Raw genomic sequence first — 26,596 nt, forward strand, 5'->3', positions numbered from 1 at the left:
CCGCAACGCGACGAGGCGAGGCGAGGCGCGGCGTGGCATAAATTTGTATGGATTTGACAGATTTTAGTTCAGAGGCGACATGCCAATCTGTCAATTCTGTACAAATTTAGAAATGCACCTACGCGTTGCGTTGCCGTCTGAATCAACCCTTAGACGGAATCCACTATCTTCTAGACTTGCAGGTCGTATATTGGCCATTATAAATAAGCACAAATTTATTGGAGTTTGCTATTTTATAAATTAAAGTATGGTTTATTGTCTAGGCAATCGATGACAACCGTAGACATATAAACGTTATATGTATTAAATTGTATCTAGAATCTAGATTTTGTTGATCTAGGTTAGCTCAAAAGCGTTGTAAAGTCGCTATTATTATGCCTACTTTGCTGAACATCTAAATGGCATGCGATAAAAATTCTAATTTTTCGTGCCATTTTTTCGAGATTTTATTATAATGTGTCAGTTTATGCTTACCATAAAGCATTTAGGGTGATTTGTGAGTCGCAGAATTTCGGCTTGCAGAAATTCTGCTGCATTCAGTTTCATACAGAAGTCCTGTTTGATTCACACGAGCGTAATTTTGTGAGTCATGATTTGTATGAAAAGATATTTACGCGACCGAAATTCTGCGACTCATAACTCACAAATTGCGCTCGTTTGCCTTCACCCTTAGAGTGTCGGTTATTTCAATTTTAGACTTTGTTGCTTTGTAATAAGGTCGAAAAGCTATCAGACTTTGAAGGGTACGGGAAAGAGTGGAAAGATAAAAAGTTATTAAAATTAAGAAATTAAAAAACTCTAACTAGAGCCTAAACTTTCTAGCAGTGAGCGAACTGATGATGGAGCATTGCTAAAAACATTCTCGATTATGCTTGGTTTCTAACAAAAACCTTGACACACACCCACACAACCACAAACAGACATTCAGATAAGACAAGCCATACTTTTAACACCCAGTCAGGGGTGAAAAAAGCTTATTTTTTCACCCCCCCAACTCAAAAGTAATCTTGTGACTTTCGACAGTGTGTTTTTGGAAGTTCACGAGTTGTAGCTCAATGATGCTGAGCTTTATAATCGCTCAGACAAGGACAAAACAACGATTTTTCCATTCTTCCATTAAATGTTTGTGCGTAAAACATGTGGGTTGAAGACGTGTGTATAAATATAAACATTCTTTTTTTCCACCTCAAACTAATACCTACTCTATGTCCACACGTCAAGGTTTCAAATTGATTGCCTTAACTTTTATCAATCTTTATCCTACTGTATCGTGAAATGTACCTTAAACTTGTTCTATTATGGTTGAAAATAGGTTGAGCATTTTGAAATTGATCTGCGCAATATCTTAGCACGGGCGAGCCTTAAAGTGTCAATTCGTTGAAGCTATTAGAGAAATAAAGGTGTTAACACCATTGCACTTACTTGTGATTGTTTATTACTGTACCTATAGCGCAGTGTGGGTGAATCCACACTGCGCTGCGTCATCCCAACGGAACGCTACAACTGCGTTGTGCCGACGCGCGACAACAAAATACAAGACGGTGTTAGCGCAGCTCGTCAATTAACCTTTCAAATAATTGTTCTTCATTCCGTTGAAACACCGCAGTCCACAGTCAAAACACAACACATTAATAACCTTAGATATTATTACTATTATTAAACGCGAAAGTTTGTCTGTCTGCCTGCCTGTATGTTTCCTATTCACGCTGTACCAATTAAAATGAAATTTGATATGAAGATATTGTGAAAAACGCGATGTCCTTTTTTTCAAAAGTGTCTAAGCTACTGGTCTGGTTAAAACCATGGTAGTTCAATCGTGGCTGTAACTAGTCTGGTGCTAGTTGGTGTTATGAAATTAAAGACAAAACCAAGGAATATTTGGTTTTATTCCAAATAAATTATTGTACATATTTGTCAGTATGAAAAGGTATGACAATAATAGTTGTTGACATTAATAGACAATTCGAGAGGTGCTGAAGAAGGTCTTGATGTACACTACATTCATTCGGCCTTTAGAATTAACGAGGAACATAGTGCTTGAGATAATCTGGAGTTTTTCTTTGTCTTCCAGATCTTCTTGTCTGATCTCGCTCCTCATTGCCAGTTATAGTTTCCTCTGAGCTAATTCCCGGGTGTGAAGAAGGAGCTTCTTGAAGTACTTCTTCATCTTGGCGTGGTGAATCAGAATCAAAATCCTCCGTGTTCTGGTGTGATGAATCTGCTTCCATCCGTACTTCGTCAACTTCGGCATTACCATTTGAACTCAATGGTCTCGTCTCCGTTTCTAGTTGTGGTTCCAGGACGGTTATTGGAGTTTGAGGAAGTGGTGCTAAATGTTTGTTAGATATGGTAGCCTCCCGCCCGTCTGCTAGTCTTACGTAAGAATACTGAGGATTAGCTTCGATCAATTCCACTTCTTCTACGTCTGGGTCATATTTAGAGTGTTTTGTATAATTCTTCTTTAAAACAGGGCCAGGGTTTAGGAGCCACGTTGGAAGAGATTCACCGTTACGAGTAGCACTCCGCCGAGGGTGTTTAAAGAACCTCTCGTGGGGGGTCATGTTTGTGGACGTACACAGTAGTGATCGAATGGAATGTAAAGCGTTAGGAAGAACGTGTTCCCAATGGCCAATATCCATTTGTTTCGACTTCAGGATCAGTCTTATCGTCTTCCATAATGTTCCATTTAACCGCTCGACTTGTCCATTCCCTTGAGGATTGTATGGAGTAGAACGACTACACGCTACACCATTCATCACTAAGAACTCTCTCAGTTATTTCGACATAAACGCTGCACCTCTATCCGAATGGATATAATGTGGTGTCCCATACATCTGAAATAAATCCTTAAAACATCCTATTACAGTCGTAGCGGATACGTCTTTAGTGATGTATGCAAAAGGAAATCTTGAGTACTCATCAATAATAGTCAAAATAAAACGATTTTTACTATGAGTAGGTAAAGGGCCTTTAAAATCAACATTGAGTCTTTCGAAAGGTGCAGTAGCCTTAATAAGATTTCCATTTATTCTTGCAAAGCGGGGCTTGATCTCAGCACAAATGCGGCATCCCGCAGTCATATTCTTAACATCTTCGGAAGTATAAGGCAAGTTCTTTGACCGAATCCAGTGAGTCATGCGTACAATACCAGGATGACCCATTGTATTATGCAATTCATAAAGTTTGTTAGTCGTAACGCTTGAGCACACCTGAGATAGAGTGTCAGCTATAACGTTCTCCCTACCTGGACGATAGACTATATCGTATTTATAATTAGATAACTCCAGACGCCATCTTTCTATTTTTTCGTTCTTTATCTTACTCTTATGTGATTGATTGAACATAAACGACACAGATCGCTGATCGGTGATGAGTCTAAAGTGTCGCCCAGTTAAATAATGTCGCCACTTTCTTAAGGATTCAACAATGGCACAAGCTTCTTTTTCGACAGAAGAATCAGTCTTATCGTCTTCCATAATGTTCCATTTAACCGCTCGACTTGTCCATTCCCTTGAGGATTGTATGGAGTAGAACGACTACACGCTACACCATTCATCACTAAGAACTCTCTCAGTTCTTTCGACATAAACGCTGCATCCGAATGGATATAATGTATGGTAGGAATAAATTGTTATGAAATTAAAGACAAAACCAAGGAATATTAATTGGTTTTATTCCAAATAAATTATTATACATATTTGTCAGTATGAAAAGGTATGACAATAATAGTTGTTGACATTAATAGACAATTCGAGAGGTGCTGAAGAAGGTCTTAATGTACACTACAGTTGGCTTGGAGATAAACAATGAGGGTAAAACGCCGCGTTGCGTTGCGCCTCAATGTGACCTAACCCATACGTATCGGATGTAATTTCATAGAATCAATACACCTTTATTTCAATCCGTGGAATGAACAAAACTTTTTGCTGGACTCGTACGAGGAAGCGAAAATGTTTAATTACTTGATACAGCGTGCTCTATTTCTGTTATTATGAATTCTTAAAATATGAAAATATAGGTACTTTGTTCGGTCTGAGAGTGATAATTGTTTTCAGCTAATAATTGTATTATTATTAGCTGAGTTGACAAACATTTTTTCGTGATTTTCGGCATGAAGAACAGCTGATGATAGCCTTATAGGATCTACAAGAAAAGCACGCACATAAAAACACAAAAGTACATGAAAATCGTCGGTTTTTTTTTGAAGATTATTATTAACGTAAATGTAAAATGTAATTAAAACTTTAAACCTCCTAAAGCAAAATACCTAAACAATGCCGGTGGTAATGATCGACCTAGGACAGTGATAGTGCTTAGTGTTTGGACCTGGTGCTTAGTGTTGGACTTAGTACTAGTGAATAAAGTCTTCAAGAGAGTCTGCAGGTCTTTCTCTCCAAATCCTTAGAACCCTAGCACGTAACAATATTATTGCTTATTTTATTTTGATCGCGTGCGTGTAAATTATTCTTTTATATATCACCTGCTGACTTTTCCCTGACTTGACGATTTCTTATCCGATTAGTTGAATGTAATGTGGTATATATATATATATATATATATATATATATATATATATATATATATATATATATCGACGGGTGCAAAGTAAAAAAAGTCATCTGCAATTTTGAGTTTTTCGTTTTTTTGTAGAAACTAGCTTAAAATATCATGTTCTACAACATACCAAAAACAAAAATTCAAATATCACCTTATTTTTGGTACTTTTGTCACGTAAAAGAAGACATCTACTCTTGTTTTGTGAAATTGCACGATGTAGATGCGGATAACTACCGCTGGTCGTCTATACGCGGGACGCGCGGGGGTCATGTTATGCGGCATAAGCGGCTATCTGCCATATAGCTTTTTCTACGTTGCGATTGTGATTTAGATGTCTCAATTTACTTTTGCAAATTAGTATTGTTTATTATGTTTATGAGTACCTATTTATGTTAATTCTTATTGTTAGCTATATTAATTGACTTCTAATTTGTTACTGTTATTTTTTACTGTTTTTTCATGTTCAGAAAGTCCAAAACGACTTTTTAAAGAAGTTGAAAGTTTCCAGAACATAAGTGATAGATTTATCGAGCAAAATACTGTGTTGCCCGATGAAATTATTGAACATCTTATAGAAAACCTTGATGTGTCACCGATGACGACAAATGAATATAAGTTAACTTTGTAAGATAAGTCCCCATGATCTGAATACTCTAGGCCAGTCACACCAGTTCACTCTCAGTCTGAAATATAAAATGATTTTGAAAATTTGTCGATCTCAGCAAATTAACAAATACGCCAACACCCTCAGAATACAGTTCATCACTTCAAGTCCGCCGCGTCCATTATCAGTATTAGATCAAAATATTATATATTCTTTTTTATTAAACAGATACTTTGATCTCATATAATCTATGACCTGCTTGAGTTTATTAACTCAAGCAGGCCATCGAGTATATTGTCCCTCTCAAACTTTAAATCTTCTATAGACAACACCATTGATGCTTCTTCGGCAGTGGAGGCATCAAGTGAATGTTCTACGCCTTCCTCGTTAAACGGTAGAAAAAGACGTCAGTTAAATATTGATCTAAAGAAAAGGCGATTGAGAAATAAAGACACGTGTATTGATACGAGACGTAAATTACGACAAAATTTAGGTAAACAATTACATCAGTCCAGAAATGGTAAATTGCAACCTGCGTAACATCATATCCCGGCATTTGCAAGTTCTCGCGAAGTTTTTCTATTAACTTATCTTTGACCGGTTTTGGTATCTCTGTGATCACGAGAAGCAATTGAGAAATCGTTGAAATAAAATTTCATTTTGTGTTCTGAAAAATCGTATGCACCCCTCCGATGGTGTAAAACGTCCGGCGATGCTTATGATGTTATAATGAACCCATCATGCTTACAAGTGCCAAGTACAAAGACTTAATAAGCCTCTGCCTAATAATTTACAACATAGTTCCTGTACTGATAATGATACTGAATAATTTTTAAATTAGTTTAAAATAATTAAAGTATTGACACAGAATTTCATTTTTGTTGTGAGAAAATACGATTTTTACGAAAGTAAATGAATGATTCCTAAGTATATCCATACTAATATTATAAATGGGAAAATATGTTTATTTATTTATTTGTTTGTTTGTCCTTCCTTCACGCTCTAACGAAGAAACAAATCGTATTGTTTTTTGGCATAAACTTAATTGAAAGGATGAAAAGTAACATAGGCTACTTTTGGTCTTGGAAAAACATCATGTTTCTAAGGGAGCTTACGGGAATATTTGCAATTTACGCGATTTTCAAATTCCACGCGAGCGAAGCCGCGAGCAAAAGCTAGTATTTCATATTTTAACTTCCTTCTAAATCGTGCACCTTGCACCGAATCGACAACGTAGAAAAAGATATCTACGCAATTATGTTCTGAACTTGGTGTGTTTAAGATGTAAAACGTTTAACTACATATTTTAATAATATAACTTACTTTTAATAATAATTTTAATAATATAAAGTGTTACACTTTACGTAGTTACTGATAATCGTACTAGTAATCGGTAAAAATACTTTAATAAATATAATTTTTAATTCCCACGTAGAAACGACCAAGTGGTAGTTAACTCAGTTGTCATATTTTCAAGCGCAATGTAGATGCAGACAACTACAATATCTCGTAAATTAAACATAATTAGAAGAAATTAAATATACATGTGGAGTCATAAATAAATAATGAAACAATGATGAAAATTTCAATAAATTTGATCGGAAATTGACAAAATGGGAGCATTTTTTCCTATTATGCGCTCTCCTGAAAAGTTGCTGTTTTGTAGATGACTCTTTTTACTTTGCACCCGTCGATATATATATATATATATATATATATATATATATATATATATATATATATATATATATATATATATATATATATATATATATAATATTATTTAGGGCCTGTTTCACCACTTCCTGATAATTGCCGTATAGGCTATCCACCACTTGACTTGACAAATAAAATATGGAGAATCTGCCACAAAGTTGTGGATAGCCTATTCGGCACTTCAGGAAGTGGTGAAACAGGCTCCCAGAGTATGGAGCATCTGTCAAATAAGTTGTGGATAGCCTATTCGGCACCTTATCAGGAAGTGGTGAAACAGCTGCCCTTAGGGGGGTATTACATTATCATTTATATATGATTATTTCTATGATCATATATAGGATCCAATATATATGATCATTTGATCATATCTGCATATTACATTATCATATTTCATTGATCCTATTTTACGTCATATGTGGTTTCAATAGCCAATGGAGAGCGCTAACGCTGACAGGTATTGACGTCAGGGTTACTAGATCTCAAAGAATTCGATTTGTCAAAAGACATCGTCATTTTTAATATGGCTTATTTTTTGTTATTGCAGCAAGATTATCCAAGTATATAATTAGAAAAATAATTACATTACATTATTTGAAACATATTAACGAACAAACTCTTTTTTATATTAAATAACCGGCAACACCTATTTCTATGACCGTATTGGTGATATCAAATATTTGGGAGTCCAGTTAGACGATGCCCTGTCCTGGAAAGCTCACATAAGCCTACTTTCAACACGTATACGAAAATTAATATGGTTATTCAAAAATGTACGTGACATTCTAAAGCCTCAACTATTAAAAACTGTGTATTACTCTCTAGCACAATCTATTCTAGGTTACTGTATCACAGCATGGGGAGGCGCATGCAAATCCATAATGATTAAAGCTGAACGAGCACAAAGATCCTTACTTAAAGTTATGTTTAAAAAGCCATTCAGATACCCTATCATTACCAGGACTCTCAAGTGCTATCAGTCAGACGTCTGTATATTCTCCATGCTATACTTCACAAACACTCCGAGCTTATTTTTGACCCTGATACACAGCTTAACCTCTAGTCTGTCATTTGCCACGTAGATCAGATAAGGCCTGCATTGTTGTAAAACATCACTCTGTTTTCTTCACTCGACTCCTGCCCTTCCTCGCACCACACATGTATAATAAAATAAATAAGATATTAAATATTTACGATAAAACAATATATAAATGTAAATCAATTGTGCAGAAGTGGCTACTAACCTTAATTATAATGAAACTGAATTACTTCTATCAACTGTATCGTAAAGTACACACACACACACACTCACACACACACACACACGCGCACGCACACACACACACACACACACACACACACACACACACACACACACATACACACACTTTAGACAACCATGATAAATATTAATGTTAAGTCCTTCTCATATCCGCGGGTGAGACCTGGAGACCTGAAACACAGGGTATCCCTAGCTTAGGCTCCAGTTCACACTCCAATTTAATATGTTAAATACCTACTACATATGTTAAGTTGTGTGAAAAAATATTTTTTATTATTATTATTTTTTTTTATTGGATCCAATCTCTCAGCAAATGTCAAAAATCTATGATCAAGGAAGAAATGAATCATATATTGTCTATATTACATTATCCACTATCATTGACTCAATGATCTCGGATCCAATATATATGATAATCTAATATCCCCCTTAGTGTTTACGTTGCAATGTAAATCGACCCTTAAAGTAAGGTTAATAATAAATTCTGTCACGAATTTATACACGAGGCTGTAAATTGTTTTTAGAAACTTCCGTGGTCCGGTCACGGATCGGCCTGAATTCGTTCGTTTGTGTGAATATCGGTTTCCCACAGCCTTCGTCCCACAAAAGGACGTAATTTAATTGTTTTGGGGCGTTTTGTGGTGCAGACATTCTGTGTAAAATGTCCTGCAAAAACCGTAGATATTCTAAAACCTATTTAGCAGTGTATTTTGATAATAAATATAGGCTTTAAGAAAACCATATAGGCTGCTTTTGAACAGACTTCCAAAGTAGGGGGAGTTTCAAGGATAAAAACAAGGATATACGTGGGAGAGCCATGCTTCGGCACGAATGGGCCGGCTCGACCGGAGAAATACCACGTTCTCACAGAAAACCGGCGTGAAACAGCGCTTGCGCTGTGTTTCGCTGAGTGAGTGAGTTTACCGGAGGCCCAATTCCCTTTCCTATCCTCCCCTATTCCTTTAACTTCCCATCCCTACCCTCCCCTATTACCCTATTCCCTCTTAAAAAGCCGGCAACGCACCTGCAGCTCTTCTGATGCTGCGAGTGTCCATGGGCGACGGAAGTTGCTTTCCATCAGGTGACCCGTTTGCTCGTTTGCCCCCTTCTTTCATTAAAAAAAAAAAACTATCTTATATTCTTTCTTTGCTATCAGACTATCTCCATACCATGTTTCAGCAAAATTGGTTCAGCGGTTTAGGCGTGAAGAGGCCACAGGCAGACACACTTTCGCATTTTCAATATTAGTATTGATGTATATTAAGTTTTACAAGTTTTCCCTAAAGGTTTCAGTTTTCACCCCAATTTTTGGCCACAAACACCTTAATTACCCTCAGATTATCTGCAAATAGCCAATTATTTATCGTTTAATTACAACCTGATAAGAGGCAGGGTCAAATTGGTAGATTTATGATAAATTAAACCTTTTAGGTAGTTAATAGTCAAGGGTTTTGTAAGGGTTAACATGGCTCCAGACAGGTTTATGTAGAAAATAATGTAAGTTTAATACCTTGTTTTTGAGATTGCAATAATATACGATGCGAAATATGTAATGGCAGAATGCAAGTCGCGTTTACTAATTTAGCATTTGAAGATAATTATGAGTAGATGAAGTGGAATAACTAACGTACGGCAATTTTTCAAAATACCTCTTTAAGGCCATCCCCTGGGCAAACGACCTTGACCATACATTTGCCCCATTGCCGAGATCGCGCCAAAATCTTAGTTCGAAATTGACCTAAAAAAATTTAAACGGCAAATATTATGTAGGTAGTTAGTGAAATTATCGATCTATTGGCGTGTCAAACAAACGTAATTTGTAAATTCTAGGGAGATGCTGAATGTATGCTTGAATTTGAATAAATTGGTATGACTTTGGAAGCTGATATCATGAGTATAATAAACAAAATAGGAAATTAATAACGGGGAAAGAAATGTTGATAATATGCTGAAGATTATTGCTATATTTTTATTATTTTTTGTAGCTTTCAAATTATGACTTATAAAAAAAGACTCTAACGGCCTGTTTCACCATTCCTGATAAGGCTATCCACCAGTTAACTTGAGAGATCAAGTATGTGGAGAATCTGTCAAAAAAATTGTGAATTCGTGTTTTATCGATAATCGATAAACTGAAAAATATTACTCTACCTGACATCTATTGGCGAATAATAATACTATTTTGTTAGCAACTAATTGTTTTAACGACCAGCAGATGGCGTTATTAAGTAACACGAAGTCAATGAGTGTGTGCTATACCGAGCAAAGCTCGGTCATCCAGGTACTAAGATATAATAATAATAATAATATCTATGGACGCTTCACACCACGTCAGTCTGGCCCCGTGCTAAGTACCTGAAGGACTTGTATTACGGGTACCAGACAACGGAAATATATTTAATTTAATACTTTTATACTATACATATATTTAAGATTTTTATTATATGATACACATATTTAATACACATCCAAAACCCAGGAACATAGAAAATGTTTTGTTCCGTCGGTGGGATTCGAAACCACGATCCCCGGCGTGAGCGCTGACAACACGCTCAACCACTGAGCCACGGAGGTAATAATATTTTACTATCTCGTTAAAGGTATAAGATTACTTCGCAAGATAATCCTTATTCGTAACGCAACATAAACTCAAGTTATTAAGCTAAGCGAACCTAAGATATTAAATAACTTAGATTAATTTAATCTAGCTCAAACTAATGAACTATTCTGCTTTTATGATTTCATATAAGATTTAGCTGGAGCAACTAGATAAGTTTAAAGATCCTTAAAACCGCGATATTAAGAGGATACACCAGGGGCTAGAGAAATGAAAAAAAAGTACGTGTAATATCTATAGCTGTCTCCCTTACCCCAAGCCTATACCGCAGAACGCGATAGAGACAACTGCAGAAAATCCAGAAAATCAACGATTCGTTGTCCCCTGATTCCTTCTCCAAAACTTAACCGATTTAAGTACTTTTTTCATTAAAGATTAAAAAAAGGCTTGAGCTGTGTTCCTATGTTTTGCTTTTTTTGTATAATCTAGCCAAATCTGTTTTCTGGACGTTTGAACACAGCGGAAAATCTGGGAAATTTTTTTGGGTTTTTGAACGTTCATATCTTATTTAATAATTAAATTATGAAAAAAACATAGGGACATTGTATTAGTGGCCGTAGATATTCAGGAAAAAAATTATAACTCTACTAGCATTATCCAGGGAGGAAACAGGGGACAACGTTTGTATGGAAAAAAGGGCGGTGTGGACTCATCTTAAGGTCTTACAGAAATCCAGTGTAAAATCATAAGTGTTGAATTCGCCCGCGTTATTCGTGATGCAAAAAAAATATAGACATTTTTAAGTTGCTAGATTGCGCCCGCAACTCCGTTGCGCCAAAATTCGTTTATCGCACGGGAACCGTACATTTTCCGGGACAAAAAGTATCCTTTGTCGTTTCCCGGGACTCAAAGTATCTCCATGCCAAATTTCAGTAAAATCGGTTCAACGGTTTGAGCGTGAAGAGGTAACAGACAGACAGATGGACAGACAGACAGACACACTGTATAATATTAGTATGGATATGGAAGTATGGATAACTTATTAAGAATATTTTATGTATGAATGCAGTCTCGTTCTCAAAATCGCCGAAAATACGCGTATAAAGTTTCATGATAATCGATTTAGTAGTTTTCGTGTCAACTAACATTTTTAGAATGATTTGCAAATAATTTTCTTGGCCCCAAAGCCTCAATTTTGCTAAACAATCAGTTTTCAAATACTTACCCAATTCATCCACTATAACTGTCTTCATTCATATTTTATATGGGAAGCTACTATAAGAAGCTATCTATTTCATTGCTGCGTTGAAAAAATCACACTATTTATAGTCCAGGAGTACGTCGCACTTAGCCACGGGCCATTTCTAGTCCAAGAGGCCGTGTCATAATTCCGTATCTTCAAATTGCCAGCCTCAGAATGTGGGTCGAGAGCTCTTGGACTACATCGATTCACTTCCAGTCGAGGTTTGTAGGTTTATCGAATTTGCATTTTGTACGTTTTTTATATATACGACGGTCTAATGTAACCTAAGTATGGTTCTACAGGGTGTAACAAAACTAAGTGATATTACTTTAGAGTGTGTATTGACCCACTATTTGGTACTACTAATATACAGTGTGTTTGTGTAAACACCGTCATCCTTGAAACCATCAAATGAGACCGTCAAAATGAACAACTTTTTTTATGAGAAGAATGCTGGGAACTCAAAAAAAAATGGCGTCTTCATACCCATACGGATGCCCGGATCGGCAATTTGTATGGGTATGAAGACGGAAACCAACTATATTAGCTACCAATTCTTAGATACGCTTGGCTCGTCTTGGCGGGGGCACAACCGTGCCTCCAGATAATTAGACTATTGGAGATAGTTAAGATCGTGCTCAAAGATTCCGTTACATACATACAGGCATACAAATCGTGTTAAAAACTCCGTTCAAAAACGGACGAAATGACGCTCCATTCGTAAATTTCATTACTTCATAATCTGTAGACATACACCAGACGCTAAAAATTCTATTTTAATTTGTTACGATGTTAGGAAGTTTGTGTTGATAATTCTGTATAAAATATTATAGTTTGCGTAAGAATTACGGTTAAAAAAGGGAAGCCGTAACTTACGTAGTAACTATTTACTAGTAGTCTGTGCCGTAACTCTGTTTTTATGGTGCGAACACACGTTACCAAATGGCAAAATATACCAAGTTTATATTTTCGTAAATATCGACTAGCATTCTTCTCAAGGGTGTATAAACATTAAATTATACCATAGAGAAATCATACAATAATTTGCCCATGATTAATAATACCCCCCACATCGGTTTCGGGGACGGTGACCGGTTTCATTGAAACCAGGCAATGTACGCAGGAGTAATTTTATAGTACCCAAGTGTGTGCGCAGTACACAAGAGCACTCTCTATTACTTTACTCTCATAACCCAGTGGGACGGAAGACCGACATGACAGGCGAGAGATCAGGCGCAGGACCGACTTTTTACATGACCATCCGACGCATGGATCAACTTACTTGTCAGACAATCAGGTGATCAACCTACATTGTCCTAACCAAACTTGGAAATGTATAACAATATTATGTTTCCAACGCGGGAATCGAACCCACGACCATCGAGTCAAGAGCCGCGCTCTAGACCACTGGTGACTGGACCACGGAGGCGTCCGTCTATGATTATACTTATGAAGCACAACTCATTTTTCCGGGATAAAAGTGTCCTATGTCCTTTCCCGGGACTCAAAGTACCTACTAAATTTCAGCAAAATCGGTTCAGCGATTTACGAGTGAAGAGGTAACAGACAGACAGGATAGTATGTATCCTTTATGAAGAAGTCTCAGTAAGGGTGAAGCCAATCGAACGTAATTTGTGAGTTGTGAGTCGCAGAATTTCGGCTGGCAGAAATTCTGCTGCATTCAGTTTCATACAAAAGCCCTGATTGATTCACACGGGCGTAAGTTTGTGAGTCATGATTTGTATGAAAAGATATTTACGCGACTCACAAATTACCCTCGTTTGGCTTTACCCTAAAAGTTAAACAGCGCTAAGAGATTTACCTTTTTTTAGTTTTTGTATGAGCAAATTCATGACGTTGAGTCATTTCTCATAAAAACATAGAAAGTCTAAAGCAGTCTTTCCCAAAGTGGGCGATAGCACCCCCTTGTAGGCGCTGAAAGACAAAAGGACTAAAGACCCCCTTTAGTCCTTCAGCGCCCACAAGGGTGCGTGTGAGACCTAGAAAAAAATAGGGGCGTTATGGAGGGGTGGGTACGACTAATGTAATATATTCTGTGGTAGGGGCTTGAGGAGTGATTTATTTCATCTGGATTAATTTTAAATTGCTAAAACATAATTTGTCCTCAAAGTGGGCAGTAGACAAAATAAGTTTGGGAACCCCTGGTCTAAAGTAACTTTTTCAGCGCTGCTACTTTCACAGTGAACTCTAGTCTCTACATAGATACACATATTATACAACCTAAAGTTATCACTTTGTTTTTGATATAATTTAAATAAATAACACAGTTTTTAGAATAATTAAGTTGGCTTTTATTATGGAGAACACAGAGAAAAGGCGGGATATAACACCGAGTGACATTTTGTAGTGTATATCAAAAATGACAACTGACAACCAAAAGCAAGGCAATGTTGCCAACCAAATAAAAATAAACACTATTAATAGCAAAGATCTCTAAACCTAATTAATAGCGCTAATGCATTGATTATATTCTAACAGTTTTATCACAGCCTGTATATGAAAAACCTAATGACGATAAATGATCAAACCAAACTTTCAAGAAGAGAGCGTATTCCCTCTTAAAAGGCCGGCAACGCACATGCGGCTCTTCTGATGTTGCGAGTGTACATGGGCAACGGTAGTTGCTTTCCATCAGGTGACCATTTTTTTCACCATTGCCCGTGACGTTTGCCCCCTTATTTTATAAAAAAAATAAGTTATGTAGCTAAATATTATTTATTGCCACTTCTAACCTTTTCTTAGTCTACACAGCTTGACCTATTTTCGAGAGTTTGCACTTTTTGTCGGCTGTCACAAGACATTTCACAAAACTGAAGAAATATGAGAGCTTTAAAACCTCCATTATTCGGGCTGTTGCTTTCAAACTACAGTTTGGTTCAAAATGTTTTAAAATATACATATATTACAACTAGCTGTCCCGGCAAACGTTGTTTTGCTATATTAATAATTTTAGGTATGAAAAATAGATGTTGGCCGATTCTCGGACCTACTCAGTATGCTCACAAAATTTCATGAGAATCGGTCAAGCCGTTTCGGAGGAGTACGGAAACGAACATTGTGACACGAGAATTTTATATACATACTAGCTGTCCCGGTGAACTTCGTGTCCCTTTGAAACCTTCCCTGGACTTCTACGAATATTTTAAGACTAAAACCAGCCCAATCCGTTCAGCCGTTTTGGAGTTTTAGCGCGACTAACACATTTGAAAATCCATTTTTATATATAAGATAAGATTTACATACCAAGTGCATTAAAACAAAACGTGACAATACTTTAGGGTGTGGATGGAACCCTCACATAGCTGTGAAAGTAGCAGCAATGAAAGAGCTAATTTTTTCTGTGATTTGTATGGGCAAGTGCCCCACGAATTTTTCCATACGAAAGTAAAAAAGGAACTCTTTCAGCGCTGCTACTTTCACAGCGAATTCCATACATTAAGTGACTCATACACCCCCTAAAGTATTATCGCCTGTTTTTTTTATTAAATAAGGGGGCAAACGATAGCAACGGGTCATCTGATGGAAAGCAACTTCCGTCGGCCATCGACACTCGCAGAATCAGAAGAGCTGCAGGTGCGTTGCCGGCCTTTTAAGAGGGAATAGGGTAATAGGGGAGGGTACGGGATTCGGTCTCCGGTAAACTCACTCACTAGGCGAAACACAGCGCAAGCGCTCTTTCACGCCGGTTTTCTGTGAGCCCGTGGTATTTCTCCGGTCGAGCCGGCCCATTTGTGTCGAAGCATGGCTCTCCCATGTCAAGTTGGTTTTGTAATACCCTCTATAAAACCAGCTTTACTTTTTCCATGACCATCCATGACGAACGGCCATGATTGTCTATATATAATATGTATATAATATTTATTTACTTTGTTGTGCTAAATATTGCCCATATTTTTCTGTAAAAACTTGAGAGGTGTCAAGGAACACCCGAATGCAACGAAGTTATTTCTTATATTCATAAAACCTGTATACATAATGCATAATATATAACTAATATTAAAAAACGCCATCTATTGACGCCCAGGAATACTATCAATGCCCTCTGCCCCTAATAAAAGTGTCGAGGTCAAATATCGTTCTGTCTAGCCTCCTTTACGCCGAACGCGCCATAAGGAACTTCGTTCCAATAAAAATAATCCTTTGTCCTTTCCCGAGTATCAAAGTATTGCGGGCGTCGTCCAGTTCGAAGACGACAACCTAACTGCCGCCTTCACAGACGAATATTAATTAATTAACTGTAATTAAATGACAATTATTATGCCCCATTATATCCTAAGATCCGACCGTAAAATTCTGCATGAATCGTTTTTTTTCGATCAAATATATTTTAAAATAATCTTTAGAACGTATACGAGTAGAATGGATTAATGTTGGGTTGCCTTGTTAAAAGTAGCTGCAAGTACCTCTAATTGCGCAAAATGAAAGCCCGTAATACAAACTTGCGTGTATTTTAATAGAAAAGTAAGAGAATTAAGAAGGTATGACATTGAGGAATGACAGGACAATACACATAAAAATAAAAACGCCTGTTAAATAAAAATAGCAATCTTGCGAGTTCTCGACGTCCTCAAATAATGCCAGGCATAATAATTGGAGGCCTGAACATTTGTCAAATACAAAAGTGATGGCAACCCCAGTTTGCGGCTATCGTGCAACTGGCAACCATGGATATTCATGTACAAAATGCATGAAACTTTAATTTGGTATCAAAATTATTTAAAAAATCGATGCTTCAATTTTGATGAAGAACTATGTCTGTTTACGGGCTGGCAACCCTAGGTTGCGGCCGACTTAGAGCTGGCAACCATTTATACCTTATTTTCTCACGTCATTTTCTTTCAAATGATGTAAAATTTACTGAAAAAATATATATATGCAAATTATGCATTTATCTCATAAAATTCAACTTAATTAGAGGTACTTGCGGCTACTTTTGACAAGGCAACCCAACATTAATCCATGCTATACGTTCTAAAGATTATTTTAAAATATATTTGATCGAAAAAAACGATTCCTGCAGGATTTTACGGTCGGATCCAATATTATTACATTATCCGTCAAACATTTCATTAATTATTGAAGTTTAAACAATAAACATCATTAAATGTCTCTTTGGCAGTTATACAAAATGTAAAACGTCAAATAATAGTTGCCATATTCTGTATTTTTTTATTTTAATAGTTTATGCTAAAGGCTATTAAACAAATACTCGCAAAAAGTAGAAACCCTAAAACGGTTTTCCATTAAAAAATCTATGGCTATCGCTTCGCTGTTTCAAAAACTCAGCTAAACGATACACCAGCTTTCATTGTTTACAGAACAGGGTTGCCAGATCAAAGACCGATCAAATCGCCACTTCGCGATAAAAAGATAGCCCAAAGTAGCCCAATAAAAAAGAAACACGGTAATTAAACGTAATGTCAATAAAACGTATGAATAATATTATATGCTACTGTTCTATTACATTAGAGTTATGTATTTACATGTAATTTTATCAATATTTTAAGGAGACTTGCTTCGTTTAATTCAAGAAGCTTATATAATATAACATAAGATTCTTGGTTTAATTGGATACTTGTAAATTTGCATTAGTGGTAACGAGTTGTTTTTATTTTTTGGGGTTTTTTTCCCAACTATAAAAGTGACATTTAGCAATGAAAATCTATAATTCATAGTATTTATTTTAAAATTATGTATTTACAAATAAAAAATGTTTTATGCATATTAATCGTCATCTGCTGCAAAAAGTTTGATGGTGTCGAGCAAATTACGATCCAACATATCTACTCAGTATATATATGTACTAGCTGTTGCCCGCGACTTCGTCCGCGTGGACTTCAGTTTATAGCGCGCGATGTCAACAAAATTGGTGTCAAAAGCTTTTATAAAAAAAACCCTGGTACCCCTTAAATCAAAACAGCTGTGCAGTGTGCACATAATATTTCATTTTTTTTAATTAAACTTTATAATATATTATGCCAAATTTTAAAGCTTATTTAGCCCTCCAATTACACAACTTAACTATAAACTATTTATCATTGATAGGTTTAAGGTTACGTCACTGTATATATAATATAATATAAAGTACTGACTTATTAAATAATGTAAAAAAGAAATAACAATCGAAAAAAATCGAAACTCAAATTCACGATGATACCACCTCTTATAGAAAGATGTTGGGCAAGCGTTAGCGCGATGTAAGAGACGTAAGGCGCCATCTAGTATGAATTTTTGGAACTAACTTAATTTGAACAAATTTTCGTATTTTCACCCTCTTACAACCCTTTTTTCCAGTAAAAAAGTAGCCTATGTCCTTTCTCAGGCTTTAGACTATCTGTATACAAAATTTCATTACAATCGGTTCGGTAGTTTTGGCGTGAAACGAGACAGACAGACAGACAGAGATACTTTCGCATTTATAATATTAGTATAGATTATCTATGATATCTACTGCCTCTCTCTCACAGAACACTAACACTCCTACCGGAGCTCTCTCTGCTCCTGAACAGAATGATATTCAACAGCCACCCACGCGGCGAACCACAGATTATGAGTGAAAGTGGCCGCGCATAGACAACGCATCGCTGCGTTCGTTGATATTATGGCCGCGTTCACGAAAATACAATAGTAGGCAGTAGCCCAATAGGCGATAAGTAAAAAACCGTGTCGCCCAACAGGCGATAAGTCGCCATTCCAAATTTTTTGTAGCCGCGGAGGACCGCAAAATAGCCCAATTGGCTACTTGTCGCCCAATCTGGCAACCCTGTTACAGAATATGAACAATAACAATTTTATTGTTGTATTGTTCATCTGTTATTGTTCAATGTAACAATTACCCACTTGGCTGAAACTCGTTAAAAGTTCACGAGGCGATGGCTTTGTTCATTTCATTTTCTATCACTTCTATTTGTTAAATATGAATTCAGTATTTTCTTAGCAATAAACTTTGATTGTCAAGAATATGCTCGCGAGGCGAGAAAACAAGACGTAACGAAATATCTGCGAACTTCGTATCACTTTCCTAGAACATTTCGACACTAAAATTAGCCAAGTCGGTTCAGACGTTTTTAGGGTTCCGTACCCAAAGGGTAAAAACGGGACCCTATTACTGAGACTTCGATGTCTGTCCGTCTGTCCGTCTGTCTATATGTCTCCAGGCTGTATCTCAGTAACCGCTATAGTTATACTTCTGAAATTTTCACCGAATGTATTTCTGTTGCCGCTATAACAACAAATACTAAAAATCAAATAAAATAAATATTTAAGGGTGAGTCCCATACAACAAACGTAATTTTTTCGCCCTATTTTTCTCTATGTCAATAAGGGAAACTGGTAGGCACTTGAATTTGTCACAAAATCCTTAGTTATATGTCGCTGCTTTGGAAGGATACTGTCGTTACTCAAAATGAGTGAACTATTCCGTAGAGCACTTTAAAGTTTTTTTCAAATCTTCAAATGGTGATATTTTTTTATTTACTGCGCTAATGTTGATAAAAACTGAATAAAAACACGGAAAATATATTGCAGTTTATGTTTAATAAATGTTTTAAGAGAGTAATACTAGTTTAGTACTTAAATATTGAAAATTACTACTTGGTCTCAGACTTATTACGAAATACGAACTTATGAAGATTACTGACCCATTACAAAATAATGTAGAAAAAAATAAGGTTATTTTTAAAAACACTGGTGTATTTCAAAATAATACAAAATATTCATTATATTTTTCTTAGTGATACTGATACATTTTGATATGTGACATCAATTAGTAACATAGAATATCATTGTGTGACATCTTAACACTATTCACTTCAAATCAGTAGTGTTACAATACACATTCGGTCGTTTTTTACAAAAATGATTACTGTATGTAACATGTTTTATGGAAAAATATAGTATTAACTGGTTTTACAGCAAGTAATGAACAAACTCAAATTAGAAAAAATATACAATAATCTACCAAGTATAGCGAAAATAGGCAAAAAAAAAATGTATTATTTCATATACATTTTATTTTAATGTTAATAATTGTTTAGGTACACATAATTATTGTAACTGAAGTGAAAATTTGTGTGTGAACTAAGTGCCTAGTTGCCTATTTTACTTTGTTGTATGTACATACTAAACACGTTTGTTGTATGGGAGGTCATTTAAATATTATTTTATTTTTTGTTATAACGGTAACAGAAATACACAATCTGTAAAAAAACCAGAAGTCTAGATAATATAGAGCTTTTTGGAATACAGCCTGAAGACAGAAAGACGGACGGACAGTTCTCAAAGTCTTAGTAACAGGGTTTTTTATTACCATTGGGTACGAAACCCTAAAATACGAAAGTTTAACATCTTTAAAATTTGTTCACGCGTATTAAGTAATTGTTGTAGCATAGAATCTTAAAAAAATCAGATTTTAACAATACAGCCTCTATCAGCTTAAAAATTAGAAAAAAAAAATGAACTCTTAACACAAAACAGAGTTTATATATTTTTTTTTTTTTTTTTTTTATTTATTTATTGATACACAAAAATTAATATACAGTTAACAAATAACAGTGTTAAAAAGCCCATACTGGGTTTGTGCTAACACGGCCTCACGGGATATAATAAGGAACGCTACAATGGAAAAATTAAGTAACCTACGGTTAACATAATATCTTCTAGTACATATTTTATTACATAAGCATTCACCTGTTCATCACACTGTATTGCCATTCAGAATACTTGTACCTTTTCCTATTCATACAACGCGTGCGCACGCTATGCGCCCGCAGTACGACTGTGCAGCTACGCGTTGCAATTTGCATTATAGGCATAGCTACTGCCTGTAAACAAGTCTCGACTCTCGTCGGTGTTGCGCCCGCTTATACAGGGCGATAGTAAATGTTACACATTATTAATTTATAAATTGGCTGTATGAATGCATCAATTTATGCTGAACACATAATGTTATAGTGGAGGTAATAACTAAATTTTTTTTATATAAAGTATTACCTACGTAAACACTCAAGATAGTGTGTTTTCATTATACGTTTCATATTAGTCTCGTTTAATTTATTTACAATATCTTTCGGTATTTCGTTATATAGTCTAGGAACAATATATTCTTTTGTTCTTTCTCCGTATTTGTTTGTACTTCCTATGGTGGCTACTTTTTTGTGGGTCATTTTTCGTAGATGTATTTTAGCCGTGACAGGTTTCATAATAGTTTGATTATAGATATTTTCTGCAAGAATTAGGTATTTAAATTTTGTATGTATTGGCAGTATTTTACAGTAACCAAACAGCTTATCGTAGTTATCTTTGTGTTTGTTTTTTATTTTTTTTGGGACAATTAGTTTCAATAGTCTTAGCTGTAGTGTATATATTCTATCTAAATAGCTTTTAAAAGTTCTACCATAACTTGTAAGTCCGTATGATATTATTGAGTCAGCTAATGCATTATATAGATTAATAAGAACATTGTAGGGCACTTTGTTCTTAATTGTATAAAACTTCGTTAGCAACAGTCTCAGTTTCTCACAAATGTGGTCGATATGCGAACCCCAGTTAAAATGATCATCTATCAGGACTCCAAGGTAATTTGCTGTATTAGTTTGTTCTATGTTTGGACAAGCACACGTCTGAGATCTCGCATGTAGACACAGGTGATTGTGTGCTATAAGTTTAATAGATTGTGATATCGATTGTCGCTTATAGTTGATATGTATAAGTTTCGTTTTTTGGGCATTGAGTACTAATCCTGCATCGTGCGACCACATACTTAGCGCAGTAAAATCCTCTTGTAACTTTATATATATCCTAGTCTATATTTTCATCAGTCTCTTAAAAAAGTTATTCCACTTTAAAAGGTGGAATAACTTTAAAAGACTGTTGTTGACTCATATTCTATTCCTGCCGATAGCAGTTGCTAAACTTTTGGTAATAATAATCAGCAAAGGTCAGTTCATATTATACTTTATAGGCCGGGTACCAGTCTTCTACGCACTTTGAATTATCCGTGTGTGTACAGATCGTACCAGATTTGAGGCTTCTTTAGATTTAACGCTCTATAACAGAGTGAACCCTGTCACAATTATTTCAAAGCAGCTACCGTCGCCCTTAACACTACGTACACGAAAAACGCATGGTGGAAGACTGCCACTCATCAAGGTAATGAGGATCGTATATTTTTCGCGTGGAACATGGCAAAAAGTTGCAGGAGGTATGATTCCGAACAACTCCTCAATTTTAGTACATAGGTACCAATTTTTATAGCTCTCCACGTTTAGCGTCGCCTTTATGTCATACGAAACAGTCTACATCTTTGGTTTTAATATCATAAATAGTAAAATTATAGCACTTAAACTTAATAGGTCAAGAAAATGTCGACCTTTAGGACAAGGCATAGTCGCTTGTAGATCATAAACAGATAATATTAGTGTACGATTATTGTCCTGAGTTTAGTTTTTGCCTTCATTTTTTGATCCCTTGCTAATTGTTTTTGCTTAAGATGAAGTTCATAATCATGTTTCACAATTTGTTTGTCGTCTTTAGTATGATTTGTACTTCTTCGCATTGGTCTTTTTAGGTACTTTGTTTTCGGCAAAGTTATTTGCTTTGCACGTGTCTTACTATTTAAGTCAATATGTTTATAATGCTCGGGCCACACTAACGAGAAACGCCGTTAATTATCACGTTAATTCTAAAATATGTTATAGCATTATCGCCTTTACATGCCACTAATTAAAGGCGATAATGCTTTAACAAGTTTTAGCATTATCGCGATAATTAACGACATTTCTCGTTAGTGTGGCCCGAGCATGACGGTCAAATATAGATTTTGATTACTTTGTAAACATCTATATCTAGACATATAAATAAAATTGGAGTGTCTGTTTGTAATATTGAAAGAACCGTTTTTTACTACATGCATATGAATTTATGTAGGGTACAGACACCAAAACAACATTTTTTACAATTTTTGTCTGTATGTCTGTCTGCCTGTTTGTTCTGGCTAATCTCTGAAATGGCTGGAGCGATTTTGACGGGACTTTTTTAGGCACATAGCTGATGTAGGAATAACTTAGGCTACTTTTTAACCGACTTCCGAAAAGGAGGAGGATTATTTCACTTTTTTTTAATAAATTAACCAAGGGTTTTTTTTAATCTTTTTTATTATCTTTGTCATCACATTTTGCTGACGCGGACGAAGTCGCGGGCAACAGCTAGTAATAAATAATAATATACAATACAAGAATATCACCAGAATATGGTAGTCTGGTTCATTATTTCTGTCACTTTTACGACCATGTTTAAAAAGTAAAAACCTATACTTACAAGATATAACCTATAAAATATTATGAAGTATTTTATTAAGCGACATAAAAAGTAAGAGACTCGTCGTCAAAAAGTATTTGAAGACACGAATGGAAGAAGTGGGTAACTAACATTTTATAACTTATGGACAGACTCAGTTTTCCCCACAGACATAGATCAAGATAGATACCGCATGTGTGTACTTCGCGTGCCATATCGCGTTCCCAAACGACGAGCAATGCTCGTCTTTAGAAAGTCTGTTCTTAGTCTGCTATCGGAAACGGACGTTAATCGGAATTTCAAAAATGCCTAAATGCCTAAAAGTGCCGTATAAGCTGTAGAAACTCAAACAGAAACGTTGGGCTAATTAATAATGGACACGTTTCTTATCATCGGTACGTCACAGTAGGTAGGAAAAAAGTGACACGATCGTTTTCATACAAATAGAGCGACACGCGGTATCTATCTCTTTATCCTATACTAGCTGTTACCCGCGACTTCGTCCGCGTTAGCATAGGACATCACATCCCAAGTACTGTTTATTAATTATTTAGTATACAAAAATTTTCAATGTACATAATTGACTTTCCTACGATTTTACTATATTATATATAGATGTTACGCGAGGCTTCGCTTTCATAATTTAGGAATTTCCGCAAAAAATAGCTTATGTCTATTCTTCATGTTTGCCAAATAACATAAAAATTGCTCAGTAGTTCTTAAGATTGTGGCGGTACCCACAATTCATCTAACAATCCTGCATCGCGCTATCGAAGTTTTCTGAGCGCGTCGGTATATATACGACAGCTGAAATGTATCACATGGGCTTCGGCCTGACCGAGCACAACACCTCGCTCGGTCGAAAGATCTTCCTTTGGCCACCACACATATCCCACATTGGTGACCCTCGACAGAACACGCCTCCTTCATTATCATCACTCCCCGCCCCTCCGCACCGCGCCAGCCAGCTTTCTCACTACACCGACCGGTCAGCAAGCAGAGCACATCTCTCCTGGTCAGCACGTAGCATCGGCCCCGCACGGCACTTATCCGACTCACTGGATCCCGTGCAGCAGCTTACAGTTCCGACGCACTGGGACTCACTGCAACAGTTCCGACTCACTGGAAGTCACTGGCACTGGCGACTCAAGCGACAAGACTTCAAGATTCGACCTCCGGTCTTCGGGGGGGAGTGATGTGGCGGACCCACAATTCACCTAACAATCCTGCATCGCGCTATCGAAGTTTCGGAGAACGGCAAGATATATACAACGTCTGAGATGACATCAGTGGGCTCCGGCCTGACCGGGCATAACACCTCGCGCGGTCGGAAGATCTTCCTTTGTGGTGGCCACGCGTATCCCACAAGATAAAATAAGCAATTTCATATAATTTTCTCAGTTTTTTTCACATTTTCCTCTATTTCTTCGCTTATGTTAGTCCTAGCGTGATAAAATATAGTCTATAGCCTTTTTTATATTAATAGGCTATATAACACTGAAAGAAATTTTTCAAATCGGACCAGTAGTTTTTGAGATTAGCGCGTTCAAATAAGCCCTTTCAAATGATTTCCCCCGTTTTTTCCACATTTTCATCTATTTCTTTGTTTTTATTAGTTTTAGCATGATAAAATAAAACCTATAGCTTTTCTCAATAAATGAGCTATCTAACACTGAAAGAATTTTTAAAATCGGACCAGTAGTTCCTGAGATTAGCGCGTTCAAATAAGCCCCTTCAAATTAGTTCCCCCCGTTTTTTTCCACTTTTTCATCTATTTCTTCGCTCCTATAAGTCTCAGAGTGATAAAATATAGCCTATAGCCTTCCTCGATAAATGGGCTATCTAACACTGAAAGAATTTTTCAAATCGGACCAGTAGTTCTTGAGATTAGCGCGTTCAAACAAACAAACAAACAAACTCTTCCCAATTATAATATTAGTATAGATTATCTATGTCTGCGTTTTTCCCTTATAATTTGAACAAACCTTGTCACTTACCTACTTCGCCATCTGGCATAATATATCTAGCTATACATAGTATCCGCATCTTTTATTTTAAATCATTTTATCCTGAAGCCTCCAATTGTTAGTTACCCACTTCACCCACTCAAGTCTTCATTTTTAAGGTTCAGTATAAGAGGTTTATAGCACAGGCTATCAAGTTAATCTTGAGTCGAGGCAAAGGATCTATTATTTTTTATCGATATGAAGAAATAGCGCGAGTTAAAGTGAGTATAATATCTTAAGAGGAGTCCACACCGCCATTTTTCCATACAAACGTTGTCCCATGTTTCCACCCTGGATAATGCCGGTAGACTTATAATTTTTTTCCTGAATATCTATGGCCTCTATTAGCATGTCCCTATGTTTTCTTTTTTTTCATAATTTTATTACTAAGAAAACTAAAAAAATTGCCCTGTGTTCAAACAACCAGAAAACAAAACTGGCTTGAATATACAAAAAAAAAAAAACATAGGAACACAGCTCAAGCCCTGCTTAAATTCTTAATGAAAAAAGTACAATTTATGGAGAAGGAATCAGCGGACAACAAATCGAAGATTTTCTGTTCTTTTATTAGAATTTTGTCGTGTTGTCTCTATCGCGCTCTGCGGTGGGAGACTTGAGATTGGTGAGACAGCAATACATTTTCAAAAACCTATTTTCAATTTCTCTCACCCTTGGTGTATCCTCTTAAGCGTTCTTTACATCATTACATTTTATGCTAGTGTCAGTCTGTGATGTAATAAAATGACTCTCAGTTTATTTCAATGTGACGAGACTCTGTAAACTATTACTAAAAATAGCCATTTCAAACTGAACTTTGTTATTCGCGTTTTGCCGAATCCTGTCTGTAGAGGTCATTGACCCCTTGTCAAAAACATGTCAACTTTCACCGTTCATCATCATCATCATTATTATCATCATCAACAGCGTTTCTAAAATAATCACTTTGCGTGCAATAATTCATGTCTCGTAATTCGCACAATTCATACTAATTTGACATTCATCAGTTTGACAGTTTCGACAATTCATTTTCTGAATCAATTTGAGAGGAATTGCACATTGTTACCTTTTTAGGTCTGCTGGTGGCATCTTAATCCATTTTGACTATAAACCAATACTCTTTCTATCGAATATCGTTTTCCTTTGTGGAATCCAATATAATTCAAATTCAAATTCAAAATATAGCTCATCCTTAGAAAAATATTGTATAAGGATTTTGAGATAACCCATATTTTTTCAGAATATTTGTCACAAAATATATATTTAAAGGTACTCCTGGGAATAAAGATTAGCCAACGGGTCAGCGCACTCCGAAACGAGG

At 36.0% G+C, this 26,596-nt stretch overlaps 1 protein-coding gene and 1 long non-coding RNA gene across 2 annotated transcripts in view; one reads left to right on the forward strand and one right to left on the reverse strand.

The window, feature by feature from the left end:
- The window catches only part of LOC121737788 (neuropeptide F receptor), a 103,727-nt gene that overhangs the window by 65,049 nt on the left and 12,082 nt on the right, over positions 1-26,596 (forward strand). The gene's annotated exons all lie outside the window — the stretch shown is intronic.
- Positions 548-17,085, reverse strand: LOC121737793. Its single transcript, XR_006037191.1, has 3 exons — positions 17,074-17,085; positions 16,175-16,178; positions 548-668 (listed from the first exon to the last, which is right to left on the reverse strand). It is a non-coding gene; the product is annotated as an uncharacterized LOC121737793 (long non-coding RNA).

This window comes from Aricia agestis, chromosome 21 (genome assembly GCF_905147365.1).
Source record: "Aricia agestis chromosome 21, ilAriAges1.1, whole genome shotgun sequence".
NCBI classification, from domain to species: Eukaryota; Metazoa; Arthropoda; class Insecta; order Lepidoptera; family Lycaenidae; genus Aricia; species Aricia agestis.